Source organism: Buteo buteo, chromosome 10 (genome assembly GCF_964188355.1).
Source record: "Buteo buteo chromosome 10, bButBut1.hap1.1, whole genome shotgun sequence".
Lineage (NCBI taxonomy): Eukaryota > Metazoa > Chordata > Aves > Accipitriformes > Accipitridae > Buteo > Buteo buteo.
The window spans coordinates 14,208,509-14,221,473 of record NC_134180.1 but is presented as its reverse complement, the minus strand read 5'-3'; the positions used below and the strand labels follow the sequence as shown (position 1 = coordinate 14,221,473).

The window sequence follows — 12,965 nt, the reverse complement described above, 5'->3', positions numbered from 1 at the left end:
ATGATGATTAAATTGAAATACACCTTCCCTCACTGTATTTGATCTTATGTTCTGGTATTATTTTTAGTCTATTATTCTGCTCTTGAGGATTGGCTCTGAATGGAACATCTGTGATTGCATCAAAATATTGAATTCATTTAATCAAGTGGGATTTTTTAATCTTACAAAAACCCAAAATAAATATTATCTCCATATTCAGTGTTCATTCTCAGTGCTTTCTTCACTAAAACTGTCTTGGAGCTTGTCAATATACATTTCATGTTCTGGTCAGTGTTGGAAAGCCAAAACTTGCTATGAAAATTATCACGGAAAGAAAACAAACAAACAAACAAACTTATCTTCAAACTATAAACTGTCTATCTTGCAATGGGTATCATGACAGGAGAAACTACAGAGTTACCACAGCTTCAGAAAACTACTGTCATGGATTTTAATGCTGGAAAGGACCTTCAGGATCATATATCATATATCATAATATACCACCATGGATTCTTGCAGCAAATCTATTGCATCTCAAGCAGACAATAATGTTTAATCAGTCAGAAGACTATAAGACCACCATAACCTTAAGTCAGTTGTTCAAATACCCTTAGAAGTTTTCATCCAGTTTCTCTAGTGAAGTTGACTACTTTTAGTTTCTAGTCATTCAGTTCCATATGCTTTCCCAACAGAAATCCCCTCCCCAAGCCAGTAACTGATCAAATAGTTCCTAAGACTACCTTGGATAAAGAAAGTAAGTCTATATGGTCTGCTCTTTTTTCAGCTTCCAATTTTTTATTTTCTTACAAGATGGGAAAACAGTCTTAAAAAATGTTGGCAATGTAAGAACAAGTAATCAGTTTCATAATTTACAGATTGGTTAACAGTTATCTGAATAACAGTTCACCAAATAAAATCTCCTAAATCATAAGTATATTAAGAAAGATTAGGAGTGGGTTTGTAATATTATTTAAACCAGATAGACTAACAAACATTATTTCTAAGATGACTGCTTTCATCATCTGTGCCTAGGCATTTAAGTGCCTGGCTAAATAGTATTAATGTTAGGCTCTATGCTAAACATTAAGATTGTATGGTAATGTGTCTTTCACACTCTTTACAGAGTGCTTAGTGGGGAGAAGATGTAAATTAATCTCATTCTCTCTTCAGCTCACTTTCCATTTGTTCAAAACTTACAGAATCTTATTATTACAGACAAGAGAATACTGATCTTCTTGTAAACTTTCATTTATGTCCTCATACCCACAGAAATAGATTTGATTTTAAAGCCACTCAGAACATAAACACATTGTGCTCATTGCAATAAAATACTCATTTGCATAAATAAATATAATTCCTATATCCTAGCTTATTATCCAATGTTCTTATCTGTAATCCTCTCTTGCTGTCCAGGGCTAAAATGAATTTCTATGCAGACTAGAGAGGTTTGAGTTATAATTGAATTATAATTAGTAAATAAAAACTTTATATTAGAAGGAAAGGAAAAAAAGCAAGATTAATTCTTTTTTTAGAACCATAAAAAGTTTAACTTATGTGCAATAACAGTAAACAAATTGTTAGTGGTAACTGGTGACTTATAGAAGAATTGCAACAAAATTTTATCTAAAGACCATACAAACTGTCAATGCCTACTTGACACTGAGAGTTCAGATTACAAGCATTGCGTAATCTCAAAATTTCTCTCTCACTGCAGTATCAATTGACATTATTTGCACTATACAAAAATTAAGAGAATTTTATACAAAGAATAAAGGTGAGTGTAACCTGACATTCAAAGCATTTATTTTCTTGTTATTCAGTTTATAATGAAAAAAACTTCATTGTTATCATAACAACTGCTTCCACAAAAATACATCTATACAGTGTGCATTCCTGAGTGTAGTGCTTCACACTGTTTTCATAAAAATGGCTTTAGAAGACTTTTGCTTCTCTTAAATGGTAGATTCTGTATTTCTGAACTGCAACTCAATGTCAAGTCTTGAAGTTGACATGCTACGAACGGTCATCATGATTTCAACATTTTGCACCAGGAATATTTTGTCCCTGGTGCTTGAAACTACCACAGGATCAGGGAAAGAGTATAGTAAGAACTTCAATCAGTCATACATTAAATCATTATGTAAATTCTAGGTATTTGACTGAAAACACTGAAACCTGGTGTCACGGTTTAAACCCAGCCGGTAGCAAAGCACCATGAAGCTGCTTGCTCACTCCTCCCCCTGGCCCTGGTGGTATGAGGAGAAAATATAAAGAAACACTCATGGGTCTACATAAGGACAGGGAGGGATCACTCACCACTTATGGTTACGGGCAAAAGACAGGCGCAACTTGGGGAAGAAAAAATACCAATTTAATTTACTACAAATCAAGTGAAAACAAGGATATTAGGAAGCAAAACCAAACCTGAGAACACCTTCCCCCACCCCTCCCTCCTTCCCACCTCAACCCCAGTCCCAGTTCTCTCTCCCTCCTCGCAGGGGAACAGGGGATAGGGGTTGGGGTCAGCTCCCCACCCCTGGTCTCTGCTGCTCCTTCCTCCTCAGGGGAGGAGGACTCCTCACTCGGCCCCTGCTCTGCCGCAGGGTCCCTCCCACAGGAGACAGTCCTTCACGAACTTCTCCAACATGAGTCCTTCCCACCGGCTGCAGTCCTTCATGAACTGCTCCAGTGTGAGTCCTTTCCACGGGCCACAGTCCTTCAGGCACAGACTGCTCCAGTGGGGGCTTTCCCATGGAGTCACGGCCATCTTGAGGGACATCCCCCTGCTCTGGCCTGGGCTTGTCCCCCGGCTGTAGGTGGGCATCTGCTCCCCTGCTCCCCTCCACTCTTCTGCTAATGTTAAATGGATACAGTTTCACCTGTACACAGTCACAGCAAACATTCAGATTTCTATTTACATCTTGAAAAGAAGTGGCTTTTCAGATGATATGCTAATCTTTTTACCAACTATTCAAACACACCAGTGAAGTCTGACTACCCTCTCTGTTTGAAATAGTCTCCCTTGAACAGTTGTTATAAGTATTGATGCAATCAGAATGCATTTTGTATTTCTAGAAAAGGAGAAAACCACATGACTATGTGAACTGGCTGATCTATTGATCAACATCAGAGAAGGAGACACGTTCAAATTTTGTTGCTGTCCTTGGGGAGGAGAAGATGACAGACTTGCACAAAACTTTTTTATTTCTAATTTTTTATTTTTGTATTTCTAAGGTGAAGACATCTTTCTACATGGGAATTAGTTAACTAACACACCACCTAAATTGTCCTGCACCATAACATTTATGGAAACATATATAAACTAGGTCTCTGGATATGTCACATACAAATTCCAAATCAAGCCACTGTAGTAATTTTTGCCAAAAGATGGACATTTTTTAATTATAAAGTCCTTCAGAAATTATGTTTTGAAATAGAAAGACTATCATCTTCATATCCTTCAGGGTCCTATCAAAATTACAGCTCTATGAATTGCATAATCATAGTTTTGAGTTTTAATAGTTTCAAAATGATGCTGCTTGGAGCTCTAATATACTGCAAAGCTGTCTTACAGTTAAGTCAGGATTATTCTAAAAACAGGTCCTCTTAACAGAAAACTAAATTTAGTTACTCTCTTGGTTTCTTAGCCCAAAGCAAACTTTGCCTCATATCAAAAAACATGCTAGGAGTCAGAGAGAAATGGAGCAGCTCAGTTATTTGAGGAAATACTAATAAAAAAAGTTCGCCTCCTACTGTGAAGGTATGAAAGTACCAGAAATAGTCAACGTGGATATAGGACTACTTAAAGGATTTAGGAACCATTTTCTTCCTACGATATGGATCTTCTGGTATTGAAAACAACCAAGGTCTCAGCTGCATGAAGATGAGCTGCCATATAGCCCATGGTAAGAACATACCCTGAAAGTACAGATATGTAGCTATAACTGTGCTAAGCTCTTTCTATTTCAACCTTTAGCCTCAAGGAAAAAAAAAGTCAGGAGGAATCAGAGGTGCCTCCCCAATATCTGTAAAGATAAATGAAGTCTTTTTGCCTCTTTCAAGAGCCCAAGTCCATACTACTTCTTCCTCTTGAAGACATTTCACAGATCTGACGGCACAGCCGCAAAGATGTAAGCCGAACTGAAGCTTTCTTTCTACCCCTCACAACGATTAGCCTTTTCCCTCAGATCTCCAAAGGCGAGATGAAAGATCCCTAAAGATCAGAATTCCAGCAAGAGAGTGTGACCCACTCTATTAAGGGCTTTAAACATTAAGACTGAAACCTTGAACTCCATCAAAACGCCAACAAGCAGTTTGTGCACAGTAAAGCAGCAGGAAGTATCAAAAAACCTCCACCCAAACTTCATAGTAATTGCCCTACTGTATTCTGCACAAGCTGGAGGTAATTGCTAAGCTTTTTTGGCAGCATAGTTTAGAGTACATTTGAAGTAGTTTGACCGTGATATAACAAAGACATGTAATAATGTTATGTCAAAGGAGAAGGAGTGCTGCAGTCCAGTGACACTGTAAGGCTAGTAAAGAAACCAGCCTGAGCAGGACTTCCTCTTGCTTGCTCAGTGGTCCAGCAATGAGCTGCACACCTTCTGCCAGAAAACCAAAGAGACCTGCTGAATGGTCTCTCTAATTTCCCACATTAATTTGCCTACAGTTGGCCATAAGCATTGTGGTTTAGGCCCTGCACAACACTATTGGGATGAAAAACATTGCTCAGAGTAAGTTACAGCTGAAGGATATAATTATTATCCTGCCTTATGGTTTATGAGATGATGATTTTATTTGGCATTTAACCTGGATTATTGATAATATTTAAATGATTTTTTTTTTCAACTCTTCACATGATTCCTGTTGATACCAGCGGAGACCAACTCTGTGAGCTGAAAACACCTGTACTTCTGGCATATTATAAGCAGACTACTTAAAATAAATGTATTATTCTTAGCATTGTGGAGAAGAAGAAATACAATATCACAGTCTAATGCTTGATAAAACAGCAAAAATCAAGGATATTCCTGTACAACCTGTACAAGTCTAATACATATTTTACTGGATGATGAGTGCACTCATTTGGGGTGAAAAGCATATGTTATTTGCAAATGTATAGCACCCAGAACAGAAATTTTATTCATGATGTAAGCATTTGGGCATTATCATGCTGCAAACATGTATCAATATTATTTAAATGGTTGCTTTTAAAGTACCAGTATAAATTTTTAAAAATATTTCAGTGGTATCTGCTAATGCTATAACAGTCTTATTACTAATAGTCTCTATGCAAGATAAAAATTCAGGTAATATTGAATACAAGGAAAGCCTTAGTCCCTGAGAGGTGTACACAACAACAGCCAAAAACCTCTGTGGCAAAAAGCCTGCTAATCTGCTTAGAAAAGAGGACTCTGACATACAGTCTTTATAAACTACTCACAGGCTACTATATCTTCATGACCACTAGTTTCTACAAGCTATCTGGAAATTTTGCTGTTCACATTAACAACATCCTTCAAAGCACAGCATTTTTTTCTAAATACGGAGCAAGAGATATATAATTACATGATATACAGCATATATGCAGGAAAATTTAATGGTAGCCAGTACAAACTCAAAAATATTTTATGGATGTAAAGATTTTGTAAGTTTTAGCATTATTTGGCTTAACAGACATTATAAAAACCAGACTATGGTAAGTGATATCTATCTATCTACCTATCAATCTATCTATCTAAATACAAGATAAAAGTTAAATCTACATCTTGAGCATAAAATACAATTTCATCTTCACACACAACCAACCATGTAGAAAGAATAGTTTACTTTCTGACTTTATTGCTAGGCTAATTCCTATGCAGGTGAAAGCATAACACTTGGGAACTGAAGATAATAAATTTTCAGCTATGAAATGAATCAGTTTGCCATTGATTTATACAAAGATTAGCTCTGCAGTGGTCATCATTAATAAGAAACCAAACATTAAAGAGCTACATCAACTGCAGTATACAGTTTCCCTGGACAATGTTTTGTATTCATGACTTCTGAAATAAATGCTGCTCAGGATCTTCATCTTTCACTAAGTTTAATTGTGAAATCCAAGTTTTAGTCAACTGACATCAGCTGAAAATATTTTTCAAGGTAAAAATGGAAGTCAGTAGGGATCTTGCAACTATTGAAATGGAAAAAAATAAGTCCATTTTTAAAGATTATTAATGAAGGATAGGATATTAATGAAAGATAAAGACTTAAGATACCTTTATAAATAAACTTTTCACTGTGATCCCCAAACTTAAATCACATGCCCATTTAGCTGTTTGCTGAATATCCATAGTTTTTGCCCCAGAATTAAAAACCAAGCAATCAACCAAACAAGCAAACAAAACAGAAAAGATGGTATATTCATTTTTAATATGACATATCTTTGCAAAGAGTGTTGGAGAGGAAGAATTGCTTTTCTATAAGCAAAAAATCCTCAACAATGTATATTTAAATATGTACTTTTTTCCCATATTTAATAAATATACAGTGTCCTTTTGCATAAAATACCATTCTGATTGGAAGGACATCATACAGCTTTTAATAAGCTCAGTCTGAAGAAAACATGAATGATGAAAGCTGGAATAAGAACTCCAAAAACCAAAGATACCTGCAGTCATTCCCATAAGATTTATGCACCGCATCCTCTTTTTTGTCTCCTTTTAGCCTCTGAAGGTAAATGGCACATGAACCCAGCTAATTTCACCATTGTCAAAACTGCCATGGAGTGAAAAGTCCCCATGTGGCACAAGAGTTTTGCAGAATCTGTCTTCAAATGCCTCTTATAGGAAGGACAGAAGAGCCTGCTTACATCAATAAAGCAGTAGAAATTAGAAGCAAAACCTCAGCTTTTCCTATGTTTGCAGGAAAACATAGGAAGGAGATCACCAATGCCATTTTGTTTTTTTCTTTCCTGTATGGATAAGAACCAGAAGAACTGTGTGTCCAATGGAGAGTCTTCTGTGCATCACACCCCTACTACTACACAAGAGCTAAGCCATGGTTCCTACACCATTTCCATACTATTGCAGACCCTCATTTTGCTGAAGGAAAATATATAATGCAATCATAGATAAAAGTTTGTTTAAAAGTGTAAATAAAATCAAGTACTCTCAAAAAAAAAAAGAAAAAGAAAAAATCAAAAGAGAGCAAGAAAAGAGCATTGCACTGTATGGCAATTCTCATAAGGAAATTCTGTGCAACATGTTTTACACAGACAAAAGGGAAAGAAAAAATTATGCTGAGAAGCCACACACTTTTGAAGCCTCAAAAGCAACAGACATGAGTTGTTGTAGTCTAATCACTAGGACATTTTAAGTAGTATTAGTAAACTGAAAGAGGCTTTACTGCAAATAGCGTTTATTAACTCAAAGACAGCTCTACTATTCAGGATCTAATGCTGTCAAAAGGCACAAAACATCGAAGAAGACTCTACAAAATTATCCCCACCTACATAAACAATACTTTTCCAGACAACCTGAAAAATATTTGTCCAGAGTAGTTTTATCCCAATTTAGCATTACAGGCTTTATAAATTCAAACATATGGAGCTTTGGATTGTTACCAGTAAGCTAGAGAAAAAGCCAATACTCTTATTTCTGATTAATCTGTTTATTTCTTCACTTTAAAATCCAAAGAAAAAATGTCATATTTACTTTTTAAACACTTTGTCAGTGTTTTTCTCCACCAGAAAAGTCAAGGGAATTTTATGGCCTCACCTTAGCAGCTCTGATAGGAAAATATCAGTATTGCATTTATTCTGTGTGAACTATCAAAGGTTATGTGAAATGATGGTGACTATTGCCATTTTCAATATTTTCACTTTTTCAAATTATTGATTTAATAAATTTTCATAGTGATTTTGAAACATTTTAAAAAGACTCCACACAAGCTTCTACTTTGCCTTCTGAACTGCAGTGCTACCTTTCAAACATAAGCAGTCAATGCAATGGTTTGCCAAAGACAACATCAGCAGGGTTATTTCTAAATTAATCATTAATCAAGGCAAACTTGACTTGCTTATTTTTTAGTTTTCAAAAAAACCCCTTTTTTTAAACAGATCTAGTTCCAAGCATTACAATCACACATTTCTTAAGCTTTTTCTCACGGGTCAAATGTGCGTAATGAATTGAATGTTTCTTCCAAGATAGAGAGAAAAATGCTCCAAGGCAGACAGAATTTGAACAAAGCATCAATCTGCTGCCGCAGTCAACCAAGCCTGACAAGAATTCGTCATTAATTTTAAAAGGAACTTCGACACATGGACTGACAGGTTGAAACTTCCATATATATTCTCTGTTAGTGGTTTTAGGCTGAAACGCTGTATTTTCTTCCAGGCTTTTGTTTTCCTCTTAATCAGGAACCGCTACACTGTTGTCAAGCATGCTAACAATACTTTTGAACAACTAGTGTGTTTGTCACTACAATTTCTTCATCAATTTGTCTTTGTTTCATTAATTAGAACACCTATAGGTGATGACCTTAATACTAGTATTTTGAAGAAATAGTAGTTCTGGACAAATTAAAGAAACAGTTGAAAGGATATTGATATTACTACTGTTGAAAACTTTACTGTTCCAAAGCCAGTAGCCCCAAAACATCTATGTACAAAGTAGTTCAATATGTTGAAAGCTGACTAAGAAAATAGTTTCCTGGGCAGTTTAAATGACACTAAGAAGAAAGTAATAAGACTGTAAGTCTTATTATAGAAAGCAGAAAAATAAGGCTCTTTATGAACTTTGAAGCTAAACTTTGTTATTATGAAGACAAAGCACCACCTGTGACCTTTAAGAGATTTATTTTGTTCCCTCACCCCTTCTCCTGTGCAAAGGATTAAAACATTATTCATTCCATAGCTATAAAAAAATCTGTCATCTACACTACTTTTTATTTTCTTCTCAGCACATCCATTATGTTGCAAATAAACATTTTTTCCCAACTCCTGGAGTTCTTAAATAACTTGTTCAAACATTCAGGAGAAATGTTGACAAAACTGTGAATAATGTTCAGCTGAATCACATGTGTCACAAAGAAACACCTCACCTACAAGCACGCATTTCCCCTGAGACAATATGTTAAAGTAATGCAAACTTCAATTCTACAGCTTCCAAGGACACCCATCTTACCCAGGTATGGCAAGTATGATCACACCACAGTGCCCTTACAAATTAAAATATTCACAGCTTAGCAGTTATCTGGCCATTTCAGCGAAAGTGCTGAGTATTTTAATTGGAGCATGCTGGGATTCATTTAGCAAACATTTAGCATTTTATAGGTATTTTTAATCAGTTTGACTCATCTAATGCTTATATCACCTTAAGTATCTATTAGTCATATTTTAACAGATTATATTAGATATATAATGCATAATTTCATAGTAAGCTTATTGCCATCTTAATAGTTTAACTGTCATTGCTGGATTGCTCCCTCATGATCTGATCTTTAAGTATACACTTACTTGCTTACCCATACTTCTATCTTGGATGATTTCTGGAGGCTTCTTCAGTATGGGCACAGACATACTGACATGCTGCTGAATGTTGCATTTCCAGTAAACCTGCAAAGCATCTCTTGGTTGTTCACCCTCTGCAGCTAAAATGAGGAATGAAACACCTTTTCCTTTCTCCTGCAAAGATCTGCTCAGACATTAGGAACAGATAATTGTGAGTGAAATGGTGGCTAATATACATTTGCATGTACAGATTTAAGAGATATTGTCCTATTCCCATCTATGACCTCTCTGCGTACCTTTGCAGATTTTACCTGTTGGACCTCCTACTTTCTTTCATGGCTTCTGCTATTACATTTGAGCAATACATACACATAGACCCTGTTGCCATTCAAAAGAAACTAAGAATGGAAAGGTTCTTCTGTGCTTTATCAAGTGCAGAACTTATCAAAAGCAAAAGGAAAATGGTTTCCTACTCTTTGAATTAAAGAGACACAGACATCTTATGCCTCAGCCCATGTAAGAGCAAATAATCACAATGCTTTGATCTAGCTTCTATCAGAAAGAGAAAACAGAATAGGCAAAACTAGCCTTTACACACTGGACAAAGGTTCCCAAATTGTTTTAAAAGCTAATGTCCCAGTGCTGGCCTGGCAGTCACTGAACAAGTTCAGTCTCAAAAATAAAATTGTAAGAAGAAAAGCAAAAACAAAAACAAAAGCCCCAAACAAATCAGAACAACAATAACGAACAGATAAACTAGCCATGTTGCTTTTAAGAACACAGAAAAGGAAGTTTCAGCCAGGGAAATGCATTGGAAATGAGGAATTTGCATGAAGTTCACTGTTTGAAAAACAAAACCTCCAAGCTAAAACACTGCTAACACAGTCTGTGAAAACATACTGTCTTCAAAGTCCTAAAAGTGATGATTACTTACCCAACAGTCTTACTGCCAGGGGAAATGGATGGCACACCAGTCAAACAACCAAAACAGTAAACAGCTTCTGGGAATATGTTCTTTCATTCTTTTAAAACAAACTCATTCAAAACAAACTCATTCAAAACAAACACAATCTGATGTACTCAGGCATCTCCAAAAATACATACTACTGTGAAAAAATCAGCAGCAAAAGGAAAGCAAACTGAAGACCAATATATCATGCAGAAAAAAACACTGATTCACACCTTTCCATAGCATTAAAGATAAAGCCAAGTACACTTTTTGAAATGTTAAGAGGTTTTTGTTTTCAATCTACAGAGTTAAAAGAGGCTAAAACACTGAACCAAGCAATGCTCCCAGCTGGAGGTGTACTTGCTAAATAATTGTGGTTTTAAGTGGGTAAGCTGTCTCCAAAGCAGGCAATTTACTGGCATCACTGTGATGGCTGTGCTTTAAAATTCATAATAGTAGTAAGCTGTCTTCATTTTTCTGGTGTTTTGAAATACGAGCCATGTGATGTGCAAGAAAGAGTGACAGATCAGCATCACTTTCATCAAGTGACTGAGCTATTCCCAAGTTACTCAAATCAATGTGGCAGAGTTGATGCAGGGGCCTTTTTCATGCATAAAGCAGAAGCAGCCTAAGCAAAAGGTGGTTAGTATTTGCTTGCCTTGCATCAAGGCGTAAACACACTAAAATAGTGTAGCTAGCAATGTTACAAAATGTATTTTGCAACATTTTTTGTAAGAGTGTAACATTCTTCAGTCTTTTGTGATGCAGCTAAGCATACATACATTTACATAAATAGATGCAACCACAAAGGGGTCATCAGAGAACTTGGAAACAGTAAAATCAGCAAGATACAACTACAGAATTGAGAACAAGGAGAAAAGCATGCTGGAACCAGATAATCCTACAGAATAAGCAAGAAAAGAGCCCAGTGAAACCAGAAAAGGTCCTGGTCTCCAAAATAATTTAATGTATGTCAAGGACAGATGAGATCATCCCCTTTTGTGTGTGTGTGGCGGGGGGGGGGGGAGGAAGCAGAAAACATCAACGGTGGGAAAGGAAAGCTAGGGAAGAAAGAAGACTTCAACTCCAGTTCCTGCTTTCCGGGTGGCTCTGCCACAAGCATCCTTGCAATATGTTCTGCTGGGCCAGCTCAGACTCACCAAACTGTTCTGCTGATTTCTTGTCATTTGGCCAGCCCGTGGGCCTTTGTTGCATGTGTTTCATCAGTGTGTATCAACTGGCATAGTCTATGCACAAAGCATATGTGAACTAGTTGCAAAAGACTCTTCTCGTAACCTATCCCATATGGACTTTATCCTTACATCAACATCATAACTAATATCACAATTATAACTTAGATCGTGCCTCACTATCCACCAGAATGATGCTCTCTCACAATATCTTCCCACTTCCATATGACAGAAGAGAAATAACTGAAAAGGCATTTTCTTTTGGCTTGTTCTTTGGACAGGGTGTGCTGCATAGAGGGGTCCCTTTCAACTGACTGCTCCTTTTGAAAAATCAGCAGGCACAGAATATGACAAGATACTCCAACGACTTATAAAGACTCCAGTAAGACATAATGGTCTCTCTCAGGCAAGATGACTGATATCTATGTTCAAAGAAACAACTTATCATATAAGAGTAAAGTTTCATTAAATGGCTCCCAAGTCTCGGAGCCAGAAAACAGAGAAGTGAACTGGCCTCAGGCAATCAGCATTCCCAAAATTTACCTTTGCATTCACCACAGGGAAATCAGTCCCGTATTTTTAGGAATATAAAAATATTACATTTGAATTAAATAAAACAGTCCTGACAGCATAAGCCAAATAATGTTTATTTTCCCATAATCAGGATAATGAGAAATGAACTATTTACACTAATAATCTCAGACTGTTAGGAGTAAGATTAATTTGTTTGCAGAGGCATTCCTAAACAACCCCAAGATACCGTACTATATATATGCCACGCTTCTGAGATTTATGAATTGAGGGAGCTAAGAAAAACACTGTAAATGCTTTTAGATTCATTGGAACAGAAAAAGATAACAAAAAGTAAACCTCAAGATTTAATAGTAAATTTGTTCCCCACAGTCCAGTGCTAACTCTGGGAACTTGACTCAGATCTGTGAATTGCAGGGGCATGTCCTGAATCTTACTGCAATTTTCCATTTAGCAACCTACCCTTGAAATGCTATTATTAGCATTCCCCCAAAACATACATAGCAGAAACATGCTAAAGCATACATTTTTCAGCAGATGCAATAATAGTAAATTTATTGCCCAGAGGAGGCAGCTTTTGTAGATTATATACATTTTTTGTACACAGACTTCTGAATGCTTTGGTAATTACTTTATTTATTTGCTTTATGAGAAATAAGTGACCACTGCATCTATTAGCTAACTATTTGCCACCACTTTTTTTGTTCTTATTTCAAGACTTGAAGTATTTGCTCTTGGCTAATTGGCTAATAATTGGTCAAAGTGATTTCTGCTTTAAATCACTTCCAAGAGTAAGAATTCTGGGCAGAATGGGTTTGATGAT

The 12,965-nt window shown here is 36.3% G+C and overlaps 1 long non-coding RNA gene across 1 annotated transcript in view; it reads left to right on the top strand.

The window, feature by feature from the left end:
- Positions 1 to 12,965, top strand: part of LOC142035455 (uncharacterized) — a 58,465-nt gene that overhangs the window by 45,358 nt on the left and 142 nt on the right. Inside the window, exon 2 of the long non-coding RNA XR_012651883.1 lies at positions 11,893 to 11,993. This is a non-coding gene — a long non-coding RNA (uncharacterized LOC142035455). The remainder of the gene's footprint in view (positions 1 to 11,892; positions 11,994 to 12,965) is intronic.